Source organism: Sceloporus occidentalis, unplaced genomic scaffold, assembly GCF_023333645.1.
Source record: "Sceloporus occidentalis isolate IW3139 unplaced genomic scaffold, rSceOcc1.0.p SCAF_1, whole genome shotgun sequence".
NCBI lineage: Eukaryota > Metazoa > Chordata > Lepidosauria > Squamata > Phrynosomatidae > Sceloporus > Sceloporus occidentalis.
Window position 1 is genome coordinate 129,611,262 of NW_028316981.1, and position 15,317 is coordinate 129,626,578.

At 42.4% G+C, this 15,317-nt stretch overlaps 1 long non-coding RNA gene and 1 other non-coding gene across 6 annotated transcripts; both read right to left on the minus strand.

The window, feature by feature from the left end:
* Positions 1-2,952: 2,952 nt before the first annotated feature.
* LOC149322136 (uncharacterized) lies at positions 2,953-15,082 on the minus strand. 5 transcript variants are annotated; one of them, XR_016282126.1, is made up of 8 exons: positions 15,041-15,082; positions 14,742-14,804; positions 11,647-11,795; positions 10,336-10,406; positions 8,806-8,939; positions 8,050-8,146; positions 5,825-6,009; positions 2,953-3,046 (listed from the first exon to the last, which is right to left on the minus strand). It is a non-coding gene; the product is annotated as an uncharacterized LOC149322136 (long non-coding RNA). The 5 variants fall into 5 exon arrangements; XR_016282127.1 differs by lacking the exon at positions 10,336-10,406; XR_016282125.1 differs by lacking the exon at positions 8,806-8,939.
* LOC149322137 (small nucleolar RNA R38) lies at positions 11,870-11,952 on the minus strand. Its single transcript, XR_016279584.1, has one exon. It is a non-coding gene; the product is annotated as a small nucleolar RNA R38 (small nucleolar RNA).
* Positions 15,083-15,317: the final 235 nt, after the last annotated feature.

The window sequence follows — 15,317 nt, forward strand, 5'->3', positions numbered from 1 at the left end:
ATTAGCAGCTGTTATTAAGTAGATATAACTCTGTTAGTATTTTGCTCATAGAGGAGAAATAATTAGGCCATTCTAGAACAGGGAGGTTGCAACCTTGTTTTACACTGAACCCAGATGTCTGCCTCAGCATCCAAAGCAAGGACTGCAGGCTGTGGACACAGGAATCACTTCATTATCCAGAAACCAATAGCATCAAGTAGCAACTGAGTGCACAAAGCCTCTAGAAAGGTATTGGAAAAGGTGGGTGAGTTGTGACCTTTTGACTCCAGTACCTGAAACACAGGGTAAAATTCCCTCTCAAGCTAATTAAACCACAATTAGCCACCCAAAAGCAAAGGAAGCAACACAGTTAATATTGGCCATATCAGAAAGGGTGTTTGCAAGATAATTAAGTGTAAATAGCAACCCGGAGATCAGTGGCAAGTCAGTTTTGTTCTGCGGGAAAGTGACAGTGGCTAGTGACAGACGGAGGGTTGAGGATGCACAATAAGGAAAGGGGGGGGGGTGTAATCTGAAACATTTTCCCACTTTGGATAATTGCATAAATGTTGAATGATCTTTTCTCCTTTGTGCATTCCTTTTGTCATGTGGGCGTGAGGCAACAGGGAGGAGAAAATGGACTCTTCTCCCCTATGGCTAAAGTTGAGTATAAAGTAGGGGGCAAGATAGTACACAGAAAGGAATGAGTGGCATGGGAGGAGGGGGCCAAGAGCTTTGAACCATTTGTGGGAATGGATGGGTGACGACAATCCTGGAGATTATGCCCTGTGCTTTGTGTCAAAAATAACTATACACCCCAGGAATGGGCTGGGTGTTGGACATTTATAGCACATTACACTACATTAAGAGCTGTAGCTCCATTTTATGAATTCTTAAGATCTGCAGTTCAATGAGGTCCTTAGGATTTTCTTTCTTTCTTTTTTTTTTTTTTAATGGAACGCTTCACGAATTTGCGTGTCAGGATTTTCTGACAGAGAATTCCAACTACTTTAAGAAATTGCTACCCCAGGTTTCCAGAGGATGAAGCCTTGGCAGTTAAAGTGGCATCAAAGTATTGTAACTGTGTAGTGTATATATACTCCTGGATCACCACAGTTGCTTTTTTCCTTAATAATTGGGCAAGAGCAAATGTTCCCTTAAATGTGATCAGGAGTCATCATATGCTTATAAGAGCATAGCTGCTAAGAGTAATTTCCTGGTTCAAAGTTAATCTCTGCTACAAATACATCAGTTGTCGCAGGCAAACCACTTGCCTTCAGAGTACATCCCTCTCCACCCTAACTTGGCAGTGTAATGGTAACTTAACACAGAGGTAAGGATTTTTAGGTAACCTTGAAATGCCACCACCTCTCACAATACATGCATCATACCTGAAGTGCTATTCAATAGTATAGTGGAGGAGTGGAACACCAGGCTTTAAGAAACTATTTTGATAATGGACCTGTTTCCTGTTCTTCATGAGCTTAAATTGTCTCCACAGTAGCCAGGAGGGTACTTCCCCCCAGCAAATATACTATTCTGCACACCTGTGTCTTGTCCTGCAAAATATTTTGCAGTGCTCTGGCCTTGAATGGGCAATTAGTTCCATTAACCTTTCCAACTACCTGCCTCAATGGAAAATGAAACAGGTTTACTTTGGAACAGTGTCACTGGTACTTCCTGGTACTGGAAAGAGAAACCATGGAAAATTTAGAGCAAGCTTCCTCTTTATACTCACTTGGGAATCCTCTTGTGACTTACACTAGCATAACCTACACTAGTGGAAGTGCTTTTGGGGATACTGTGTTAAGGAGGTATGCACTACTTTCTTGTGCAACATTTTCCTCTGGCTGCCATTTGGTGCTGGGGTACATCTCCACCTCCTGCTAAGCCAAACAGCCACAAGTTGGTTACTGGGGGAGACTGCACGCAAACAGCTGTCTCAACACTGCCAGCTATTATCTTTCCAAACCTCCTACGCAAGTACACTGGTTTATCTTTACACTTTGCCAGTCTCCAATAAAACCCTGACCACTGGGTATACCCTTTCCCATGAAAGCACCAGTCTCTGCCCCAAAGATCCAACTGCTACATCTTTTGCCATCTCTTTGTTCCAATTCTAGTAAACTGTGCATTTTTGCTCTTTTGTGTGTGTACAAATGTGGCTGCATGAATAGACAGGCACATACATCTGCCTACATTTTGGGCTTTCCTGCATGGTGATGATGGCATGTATACAAGAATTGCCCTGATGTCTGCACTTCAACATTTTACCACTAGTGCTGTGCAAATGTTAAGCAGGAATATTACTGATGTCACTAGAGCAGTGTTTTTCAGTGTTTTGAACATCACCTCTCAGAATACCTGGCAACTTGTCAAGCTGGGGTTTCTGGGAGATGAAGCCCAAAACACCTGAAACACCAAGGATTGATCATATTCCAACCAGTTTTCCACTCTTACAGTTCTCTTCTACACAAAATCATAGATTTATTCCAAATCTATGCCATCTTTGCACCACACGCACAGGCAATCATCTTGTAGATGACACGGTTTCAACATTTAACTGCATCAATCATTTTAAAAGGTGGCCTAGTTTGACTCTGGCAAGAATAATTTATTTTTTTAAATGTGTCAATTACTCACAGTATACAAAAAGGAAAAAAAACACATCCCCCCCCTTCAGATTTATTATTTTTGTTTATTGAAGAACTGCAAACAAGTCTCTTGCAGGGTCTTCATAGCTACCACTTTCTAAATGTGTTTGAGCATCAGGATCTTGGAGAGGGATTTCTCTGTGATAGCCTGCTTGTAAAATATCCTCCCCTTGGATTCCAACTAGCACCAATGCTAGCTTCATTCTGACACCAAGCTGGAACCTTTTTTTGGTGAAAACCCTTAGGGCCTAAAAATAATTTAATCTGAATTTGTACAGCTACATGATTTTAATGAGATAAAAGACTGCACATACAGGTCTTTCTGATCAATTTGCTTTATTGTTAAATGCACATGGGGAAAACGTGGAAGGATGGCCCCATATTTCCAGGCACTTCTGGTTAAAAATGAGCACCTATAAAGGGGAAAAGATAGGGGAATTAAGAGAAACAGCACTGAACACAAGGGCATTGTCAAGCAGGAAGTGGACAGCTAAACATTCAAAGGCAAGAAGCAGCATTTGGTCTTTTTAAAGAATTAGGATAAACATTTTTAAGTAAACCAGAAGTGACAAGCATGTCTTTTTTTTCCAAAATGAGAAGCTTACCAGAAGTCACTTCTGCCATATTTCACCATTTTGATTGGCAGCCAAATTTCATTTGCTGCTAAAGCCAGAGTAGTTCATGTGTGGTCAGGTGGACCTAAAGGCCTATTTCCACCAGAAAAAAAAGAGTTCATTCCCCGTCACTGAACTTGGGAGCTTCCCTCTTTCTCAATATTAAAAATATGGGCAGACAACCAATGCCATTAGCTGTGTATTCAGAACCAACCAGATATGCAGTGTAATTCAATAATCACTAGAATATACAAAAATAACATCTGTTCAGATGGCTCACTGGTACCTAGGTCCCTCCAGATCCACAGGGCCACATTTCAGCCTAGATGGCCCATCATCCCTAATAACTGGCCAAGCTGGCCAGAATCCACCCCTGGATTAAATAAATTCATGGAGGGCAAATCTATCAAGATTTATGAACCACAAGAAAACCAAACCTCTTCATATTAAATAGTAGCAGTGGCTTGAATACCAAATGCTAAGGACAATCACAGGGCTGAGTGGTTGGCTCCGTATTGGCTTATTGACCTCCGGAGGCATCTGGAACCTGGCTTCTGTTGGCAACAAAATGCCAGACTAGATGAGATGGAACCTTGTTATGTACCTAACTTAGTCCAACCTCTGCTGATGCAACTGTGCCATTCAGCTGCTCTGGCCATGCTTTACAACACAAAAAAGGAGAAAAAGAAATCAAGCTGACTTGTCAGCAGCATCCTATGAAGTGCTCATTCATAGATAGCTGAGATTAATAGACCCCCCTGTAACAAGACACAACTGGACCAAAACAAGGAGCCTCATTGTAAGTGTGACACACAACATATAACTTTTAATTTCTGGAATACAAACTTTACTAAATAGATCAGCAGCAGTCAAACAGGGACCGCATCATTTTTGTACAAAAACAAGACACCCAAACTCCAAGTGGGAATAGGACACCTCAGGGACCATTGTGAAACCGAAATTAAATGTTTTGAGACACGAGGGCCTGAAGTGTGTGGTCAAGAGGGACAACGGAAACTCACCATGAACTAGCCCACAACAGGGAAATGTGTGGCCCCAGTGGGGGCAGAGATAGGAGTTGGAGTACATCATCTGGTGACCATGCATTCCACTTTCCTAGGCTAGTCTATTTACAATACAATACATTGGGCATTCTACATTCACTGGGGTAGGCGTGCAAGTTCTTGGTGAAAGTGGGGGGGGAAAACATTTTTTTTTACCTAAGAGAACACCTCTCTAGGAGTCTCTAGTCCTCCAGGTCAATTCTATTGTCAAGATCTGCAAGAAGTTGATCATGAAATTGCAATGGAGGGCCTACAAATAGCTAGGGAAGTGTTCTCTCCAGGTCTTCTAGTGTGACTTTTGGCAGAAGTTGACAACAGAGTCACGCTGGAGAGCCTAGAGATTCCCAGAGAGAACATATTAATGAAATCCGCAAAAATCAAAGCTGCAAATGTGGAGGGCCAACTGTGCTGCATTTTGTGGAATTAGTTTTATTTTCAGCAGTGGGGGGGAAAAAGAAGCTAGTCCACGCTACAAATAATAACCGTTCTACACTGCTGAAAGTTATTCTATTCTTATGGTTATAAAGGTAAAGGTTTTCCATTGACATAAATGTCCAGTCATACCTGACTGTAGGGGACGGTGCTCATCTCCATTACTAAGCTGAAGGGCCTGCGTTGTCCAAAGATGACTCCGGTGGTCATGTGGTCAGTATGACTGCACCAAACGCTGTTATCTTCCCACCAAAGTGGTACCTATTCATCTACTTGCATTTGCATGCTTTCAAACTGCCAGGTTGGCAGAAGCTGGGACTAGTGATGGGAGCTCACCCCATAATGCGGCCCTTGAGCCTCAAACTGTCAACCTTCTAACCTTACGATAATCAGAATTGGCATTTTAACATCTAAGACACCACATCAGGTTACAAAATGCAACACTTTTAATAAAATGTGAAGTCAAATCCTCCAGATTAAAAAAATGGATTTGACTGGAAAGAAATAAATCAGTTTCTTTTTATTCATGCATTTGAGTTTTGCCTTGCCCCTCTCCTTTTTAAAAAAATGTTTCATAATCAATGTGTATGAAAGAATTAAAAACACTCAAAATGTTGCCTTGGCTTCATATTCCAAGCCCATCACTTCTTTTGTTGTGTATCCAATCTCAAGAGTTAGCAGACCTTCATTCTTCAATATATTACATGCCTAGACAAAACAACCCTGAGACTGTGCCAATAATGTGATATTTAAGACACCCACACATGGCACAACAAAAGCAATTATGTGCAGAACATCACTACAAGGTATTTGCATCAAACAAAGAATCTGCTTAACACCTGCCACACTTCCATCTGAAAAAGAATTACGCATGTAGGGACATGCACACAGAAGGTTTCTGCACTTACCTACAGTGTGATATCTGCTGGGCAGAAAGTTTGGTTAACAGTCATGGATTTTTCAAAATGAAATACTGGAGGCTGGGGGGGGGGGGGGGAGGAGGGGTAACACTGTCCATATTCTGAAAGTAGGTGTTTAAATTATCAAATATCCAGTAAGAGGTATGGGGCATACTACTTACTAGAGAATGGATGAGCAACTTGCAGTCCCCAAATCCCTTGGACATGATGTGTAACCGGAGAAACAGAAATCCCTCTAGAATTAATAGTTCCAAGGATGTTCCACTGTCATATAGATGTGACATCATTCTATCATGTAGTGCTGGTCCTCTTCCTCCCCACATCTCTTTCCACCTCTAAGCCAGGACTACAAGAGATCAGAAAGAATGAGGTGATCAAGAAAAGGTTTTTTACCAACAAGGAAACAATAATCTCTTGCTATAGCCATGAAGCTAAAAGACAGCTCTATACTAACCTCCTTCCACCCCTAACCATATATATACAAACTATATTTCATGGAGCCCTATGAAATTTCAATAGCTTGCCAGGGGGTTCTGAACAAAATGATCAGCAATGATTTATACACATAGACACACAAATGTTCATCTGGAGTAATAGGGACATCCATGAGATCTGAGCAGCACTTCCTATTAGTTAGTGCCCCTAGAACATCCTTCAGAATCTTCTTCCATCTTCAAGAATTCTGTGACAACCAAAATGATATGCTAAAAGTGGCCTGATGATACGGTGTTTGGTTGTTGGAAGAGGCACAAGAAGCTACCTTATACCAAACCCAGATCACTGGTTATTCTAGCCCAGTATTGTCTGTTCTGATTGGGAACAACTCTCCAGGATCACTTGTATCTACTATCCTTTCACTGACCTAAGAGTTCTCAAAGATCAGCAATGAGATACAGAAAAAATTATCTGGAATCTTTACTTCTGTACTTTTTCCTTCAAAAGGTAATATACAGAAAAACTGTAGGCAGTATACGGGAAAAGGTGTCAGTACTGCACTGCACCCCAAAACAAATCCATCAATTTGCATCTTAAATCAGTGACACAGGTCCAAACCAGACTTCAGAAATAATCCAGCTTGAGACCATTTTAACTTCCCTGGATTAATGCCAGGGAATTCTGGGAACTGTAGTTTTGTGAGACATTTAGCCCCGGTGGCGCAGTGGTTAAATGCCTGTACTGCAGATACTCACTCAAAACCATAAGGTTGCGACTGCGAGTTCAAGACTCAGGCTTGCATCCTTCCGAGGTAGCTAAAACGAGTACCCAGATTGTTGGGGGCAAATTAGCTTACAGTTGTAAACCATTTAGACACTGTGGTATATAAATGAAGCTTGTTTGTTTTGTTTCTCTGACAGAGAGCTCTGATACCACAATAAACTACAATTCCCAGGTTTCCCTAGCACTAAGGCAGGGCAGTTAAAGTGGTCTCAAACCGGATTGTTTCTGCAGTGTGTTCTGGACCAAAGTTAAAAGATTCATGGCTAGAAAAGGTAAACCACCTGTTGAATGCTGCCTCCCACACACCTGGAGAAAGATAGAATGATTCCATCTCATTTGTATCATTTTAGTGTAATTAAGTAATTGCTATCCAAGACAACTGTGAGAAAGAAACAAAGAAAAGCCTCAGTTGATACTCATTTTCCCCTCATAGCTGAGATTTCAGACAGGGATAACATCACATCACAGGCTTCCAAAAGATTGACTGAGAGAAACAAATTAACAGTAGATCAGTCACTGAAGTCCTAAGCTGATCAATATTTGTACTTCTTATTGCCAATTATTTTTATTTATTACAAATATATCCCAATTTTACTCTATCTAAGGTAGGATAGAGTATTATACACACACACACACACACACTTTTTTCCTCCTCACAATTCTGTCAGGCAGTTAAGTCTGAAAGACACTGACTAACCCAAGGTTACTCAGAATACTTGAGATGTTGGGTCTCCCTAGTCCTTGTGCAAGACACTAACCTCCACACCATCTGACTCTCACAATATATACAGCACAGTAAGGGCTCTGAAAATATGGATTCAACCAACTGTGGACTCAAAATGTTTGAAAAAAAAAAAGTAGAAGAGATCTAATAAAGCAAGTGCCCTTATATAGAGGGAGAAGAAAGGAACTCAAATCACCCTCACTCAGTGACTCTCCCGCTCACTTGACAGCCTGGCAGCGCACTGGCTGCCAGGTATGCATTGTTCAGGCTCTTCTGCCTCTAGGAAGCTTGAAGACTGTGCACCCGTCGGCCAGGGCTTGCTACCGCCTCCACTGATGTCCTACCCCATTTTAAATAAGCAACTTCAGCATTCATGTTTTTTAGTATCTGCATGGAGTCTTGGAACCAGGCCCACTGAACAGACATAGAGGATATGGTCATTACCTCTGCCACAAAATCCAATGGAAAACAATCATTGTGTTCAAACTAGATAGATGTTATTTCTGAAGTGCACCTCCAAATGCAGGTAATGATCTGTTCTCTGTGGACCCAAAAACATTTATTTCATTTATTAAAATATACACCATTTCGAGTTATTTTTTCTTAAACAGCAAAGTTTAAAAAAAAATAAAGATTCATTATAGATGAATTTTTAAAGAAAGAAAAGTCCAATCCGAAGGAGAATGGATCTTACTACATAATTTAAAAATGGTTAGTACTCTGACAACCATTCTGTGCATAAGATCTTTACTAGTATCATCACTTTGTTACAAGAACTGTCACAAAGTCAGTACCAACAATTACACTGCAAAAATTCATTTCAAATGACTTCACCAGCCTTACGTTATTTACATGCCCCTGGAATAAGCAAGACATTTGAGGAATTAAGATATTCACCCGACTGGGAATGGTAGCAGCAAGGTTTATTCATTTCGAACACAAAAATTGTGTGTGATTCAATGTACATTTAAAGACATTCTATAGCTTATTCAAATCCAGTATTGTCTAGCTATTTGGGGCTGAAACTCCCATCATTCCCTTTCCACTGGCCATGCTTGCAGCAGCTTTCTAGAATTGCAGCCCCAAACACCCAGAGAGCACCATATTGATAAGGGCTGCTCTAGCATGTATATCTACATCATGAAAAATCTAAAAACTATCTCATATTCTTGAGGGGATTTACTCACTTACTGAACCCACCTCTATGTCTGCAACATACATATTGGTTTACTTCAGACATAACAGGAAACCATGGTTTCTTGCTGCTTGAATCAGCCCTGGTGAGCTTCAAGTTTGCATTTTTCCAATCTGTTTTCCAGTCATAAGTAGTTCAGCTGTGTTTTTAAACAAGCCACAGTTTCAATTACATCCAAAACAAAGTAACTTATCAGTCATTTAAAAAGGGGTGTTTCCTGTGTATTTGTATGAAGCTTTTTCATGCAGCAGCCAACTACAGTTTCCCATTACATTTAAACTAGGTTTCAAACTCCTTTAGAAAAATAAATTTGGACATTTGAAAAACGGTTACTTCTCAAATCAGTTTACCACCTGCCATCCCCATCTGAGTTCATCGCAGTCATGTCTTGCTTTCTTCTCAGGATCAAACTAGACGTGACTTCGAGCACATTTCTGAATTGTGTGCTTGTGTTTGGCTATATCTTTGTTTATCAAGAGCAGCTGCAGGACCAGAGAGGGAGGAGGTTCACCCTTTCCCCACATCATTGCCCCATTGGAAAACTCTCCCCTAAAAACCCTGACCCAACCAACAAAAAGCCTATGTGCCACAATTTTACAATGATTAAAATTAGGGGAAACACCAGCTAATGGAGTGGGTAATATTTTGGCAGGAACATGGCTGAAGATCCTCCATACACACACACACATCTTAGCTGTGTTTTGTAAACAAAGCAGCAGCTAATAGCAAGCACACAATTAAAAATGTACTTGAAATCATATCTTCATTTGGCCTTCACTACACCCCCCCAAATGAGTTTACATGGTAGTCTGCTACACTCAACAACCCACTGTTTGCCATCTGGATCATTTACCCCGATAGAGACTTATGATTAAGAGCAGCAATCATATAACACAACAAATGCTAATTTCATTTTCCTTGCTTCAGAACATTCAATGGTGTGCCTCAAGAAAAAAAAATACACCTTTTACAAGAAATCATCTTTCACCTTAAAAACAAAACCAAATGTTTCAGATGTAGGCAACCCAAAAGCCATGTTAACAGGAACAATGGGGTCTTTCTTGAATTTCAACTTTTGTTCTGATTTCAGGCTATGCTTTTAGCCCTCAAGATCAGAGAGATATGGTTGCTGGGGAAAGTAGAGAAGAAGCAAAGAGCTGCTTTCCAAATTTACTGGGCTTACTTTCAAGAATTCCTTTTCATGGCTTGCTTTGTCCTAATGTAGTTAATGAGAAAATGTGGAACCCCCCCCCCCCCCAAGCACCATTTTCTGTTCACTAGGGTGAGCACACTTCATTGGTCTGAGAGGTTTGTGCATTTTATAGACTGATTTTTTGCACTTTGTAAATGCATAAACTTTAATAATGAATAAATGTTGCCTTGTCTCACATGCTATTTAATAGGTTGGGTTAATCCCATCTTTTTGCTCAATCAGCCTGTTCCTTTGTGCTTTCTGTGTATGTTAAGCTTTGCAAAGGAAAAAGACACCAATCCTTCAGACAGACTTTTGCACAAATTGGAACGTGGGTTCTTGCCTGATTATGTCCCTTTCCAGCAGAGAAGGTCCGAGCATCCTTGATATCGGGTAACTCCGCCTCAATGGCACCTGGTAGGCAGGAAGATAAGACAAAAACAAAGGCCAGGGGCCGGCCCCTCCTCTATGGGCAGAGTGACCCCTTGAAACCCCAGTCAGTGATCAGCAGAGGACTAATTTAGGCCCCATGGACCAAGCAAACAAACCAGTAAACTGATCCTATCGGGGGGAAAAAACCCTGGTGATATTGTCCGCGAGTGTCAGCAGGGAGACTGGCGGGAAAGGATGCTCGGACCTTCTCTGCTGGAAAGGGACGTAATCAGGTAAGAACCCACGTTCCATTTCCCAGCAGAGAAGGAGCCGAGCCTCCTTGATATTGGGATTTACAAAAGCCTAACCCCATCAGGGAGGGCCTGCTGACCCTGCGGACACATCAGGGACCATCTGTTGAAGGACCCTGCGGCCGAAAGCTGCTTCAGCAGACTGAAAGGAATCAAGCTTGTAGTGTCTTATGAACGTAGAAGGGGACTTCCACGTGGCCGCTCTACAGATCTCGGTGAGGGGAGCATTGGTGAATAGGGCAGCCGAAGTGACTGCACTTCTGGTGGAGTGAGCCATGATGCCCTTGGGAGGCTCTAAATTGAGGGCCTTGTAACAGGTACTGATGCAGTCTCTAATCCACCTGGCTAGCGTGGAAACCGACACCTTATTGCCCTGGGATCTCGAGTGGAAGGAGACAAACAGGGCCTCAGACTTCCTAAAACTAGCCGTCCTCTTCAGGTAAATCCTGATGGCCCTGCACACATCCAAGGTGTGCCAGTTTTTCCAACTCATGAGTCGGCCTAGGGCAGAAGGAGGGAAGAATGATGTCCTGAGAAGAATGGAAGATCGAGTTCACCTTGGGAATGAACCATTCCTATTTAACCTATTTAATAGGTTGGGTTAATCTCATCTTTTTGCTCAATCAGCCTGTTCCTTTGTGCTTTCTGTGTATGTTAAGCTTTGCAAAGGAAAAAGACACCAATGCATCAGACAGACTTTTGCACAAATTGCAAAAAAACACATGAGACAAAACTCTCACACACTCAGAGAATCCTCATCAACCTGTTTCAGAGCATTGAGATGGCCTGTTTAACCAAAGGCTCACCAACTGCAAGGTTTTTTTCACATTCCTACTTCCCAGTATCAACAGTGTGCAGCTGCCATGCTGTAGTCACACAAAGAGCCTGTGTTTGCTGCTGGGGCAGTCAGACTCACTGGATGCTATGTATGTGTCACCCTTAAGAGGCTTAAAAAGCAGGAGCAGACTCACCACTGGGTAAACAAATCATGAATATGTGGCTGACACAGACTTCATCTTCTTGGCGAAAGGAATTTGCTGTGTTTTCATGTTAACGTGATGAAATGTTACATCTTCATGACTGCCTGTCTTGGTATGTCTGTCAGAGAGGGTCATGTAGCCTAAGAAGAGAACAGGCAGTGTCAGCAACAACTGTACAAATAAACTATGTGACACAATTCAGATTTTCCTGAAGCTGAGCTTTCAGAATACACAACTCCACAAGCGGAAAGATTCTCCTTTTCAGACAGGGATAACTTTGTATCATCACTAGCTCAGCTTCATACAATCTGGACCAACAGCCCATACCAAAATGAAAGTTTTGCTCTAGCCACTAAATATTAATCTCTCATCCCAGTACTGACACCCAGTGGACACTACACAAAACCTCAGCATTTTAATGGGAAGTGGCTATGGGACAGCCTTGTTGCTCTCCAGTCAACACACCCTTGAGCTGTTTTATGTTACAGACATATCTGTTAATAAAGCCTCTAACAAAAACGTTTCCCTTTACAGTCTTTTTCTGCCGACTCAGTCCCTCCTCTTTTTCTCCTATCTAGTTGGAAGATTTGGCACTGGGAGTGCAGCGAATGACTGGAAAAACACAGACATTCAAACCTTATTGAACAAAATTTTAAGCTGTTGCTGTCACTATCACAACCTCTCCCCATGTATTACTCTTCCTACCTTGATCTGATTTACATTTCTTTCCTGAAGGACTACATTTTAATGCTCTAAATCAGTTTAAATGACCAATGAGAAAACGTCTATTTAATTATCCTTCAAACAGAAATACATTATTGTTTGTTGTTGTGTGCCTTGTTCAAAGGAGGTTGGCCACTGCCTTCTTCAGAGGCTGAGTGTGGCTTGCATAAGGTCATCCGGTGGGTTTCATGTCCAAGCTGGGAATTGAACCCTGGCCTCCAGAGGCGTAGTCCAACACTCAAACCACTACACCACACTACCTTAATGCACATGAATTTCATTCCAAGGCAGCACACACTAAGTAATTTTTCCGATTCATTTTCAATTCACCAAAAAATGGAATCCCTTGCATTTAAATCCAGACTTCTCCCTATCTACTTCGTTTGCTTTCTCCACCTATGTACTTAGAGAGGTGAGGCCTTAAGAGAGTACATACAGTGCGCCCACAGCTTTTAGCATAAGCTGAAAGCTGCACTGGAAAAGCCCCTCGTGCGCCCCGGAAGAAATAATCGGGCACGTGCACGCATGCGCCACTACACACCGTGGCCACAAGCCCTATTACTTCTAATGGGGCTCCAGCACACACGGATTTCCCCTTACGCAGAGGGATCCGGAACGGATTCCTGTGTAAGGGGAGGGTCCACTGTATTTCATGTACATGACCTGTAGAATAGGACTGGTTATCTCCTATCTCCATAAATTGCTGTTAACATTGGATGCACCCAAACTGCGATGAAATAAAGAAGTTTGACACCACTTTAACTGGCATGACTCCATCCTGTAACTTGAAATTTGGTGAGGCATTCAGCCTGGCTTGTCTGGGGATTGTAGTTCAGAGGCCTAAGAGCTCTCTGGCTGAGAATTCTAAATGCCCCTCCATAAACTGCAAATCCCAGAATGCAACAGGGGGCAAACGGAGCAGTCAAAGTGGAATAGCAGCACTATAAGAGCCTAGTGTGGTAATCTACCTTTGACCTAGGCTCTTACCAACTGCTATTAAAAAATATGAAATCTGTTTTAATTAATGAAACAACTGACCATTATTTTTTTTAAACTCAGATTTTGATCAACCCTTCAATAAAAGCTTGATTATAGTAACCGAATACAATTCCTTTCATTCAGATACTGATATCAATCCACAACATCTAGACAGAACACCAGTTACAAGATCAGGAAATCCTAGATAGAAGGCAAAAGAGTTTCACAGGCAAAGAAAACACAGCCATTTTGCTGGATGCTCTACTCTATGCCTTCAGATACAGTTACACTGCTTTAAACTCAGAACTATCCTTCAAACAGGAGTGAGGAACCCATAGCTTTTCATACAGTGTTGGACTGTGACTCCCATCATCCCAGTCATGAGAGCCAGATATTTCCCATTCCTGCCTTAGGATTTTTGCTTTGTTTTGATGGGCAAGTCACACTCTCTCAGCCTCAGGGGAAGGCAATGGCAAACTTCCTATGAACAAATCTTGCCACACAAACCCAATGATAAGAGTCTTCTTAGGGTCACCATAAATTAGAAATGACATTATAGGATGGGGGTCACCTGGCTTAACAAGACTGCCAGGATTCCATCCTACAGGATCCTGGGATTTGTAGTTTAGTGAGGCACCAGAGCTCTCTGACAAGCCAGGCTGAATGTGTTACCAAATGTCAAGTAAAAAGACTACAAGTGAAAGGGATCTAGGAGTTCTAGCAGCCCCCAAGTTGAACATGAGTCAAGAGTGTGATGCACCAGCTAAAAAGGCCAATGCGATTCTAGGCTGCATCTATGGAAGTATAGCATCTGTAGGTCAAAGAAAGTAATAGTGCCGCTCTATTCTGCTTTGGTTAGGCCTCGCTTGGAATAATGTATTTAGTTCTGGGCACCACATTCAAAAAGTATGTTGACAAGTTGGAGCGTGTCCAAAGGAGGGCAAACAAAATGGTGAAGGGTCTGGAAACCATGCTCTATAAGGAGAGACTAAGGTTGCTGGGGATGTTTAGCCAGGAGAAGAGAAGGTTAAGAGGGGATATGATAGCCCTGTTTAAATACTTGAAGGGATGTCATATTGAGGAGGGAGCAAGCTTGATTTCTGCTGCTCCAGAGACTAGGACCCAATGGAGCAATGGAAGCAAGAAGAGATTCCAGCTCAACATTAGGAGGAACTACCTGACAGTCAAGGCTGTTCCACAATGGAACAAACTCCCTCGGAGTGTAGTGGATGGCCATCTGTCGGGGATGCTTTGATTGGGAGTTCCTGCATGGCAGAATGGGGTTGGACTGGATGGCCCTTGAGGTTTCTTCCAACTCTATGAAGGCACCCAACAAAAACACATAACAGCTAAGCTCCCTCGCCCCTTTAAAACTATATACTCACTGCGAGGCCTTCCCCAGAAGGTAGCCATGGGAGTCCTCTCCTCTTTTCCTCTCCCAGAGGGACCTGCAAAAAGGAAGGCAAACTGAGCAAGGCCGTTCCTGCAAACGTCACAGACACATACAAAAGAGGGAGGCAAGAGAAGCGACACGTTATATCCCGACTAGAATAGACGAAAGGCAACAAATAAAGTCCCCTGGCGACGCACAAGGCCTCCCAGGGCAAGAGCCACCGCCCCATGGCGCCTTAAAGGTGAGCGCCGCAAAGGATGGCAACAGATTCTACAAACAGGGCCCGCTTACCCTCAGCGCCGCCATTTTCGACCTCTGCCACCGATGGAAAGGGGAAAGCGCACTGCGCCTGCGCAAACTAGGAGCCTTGCGCCAGCCAAGGTCTCATTCTCGCGAGACCAAAGGGCTCACTGGGGGTTGTAGTTTAAACACAACCTGTTTATTGGCCCTGCATATATACTTGCCAGGATTTTCTTCTAGTGTTTGCCCTGGTGTGTAGGCGAACGTTTGCCAATCTTAAATTTAAATTATGGCAATTTATGAGCTGCAGAAAATAATCCAGTTCAAG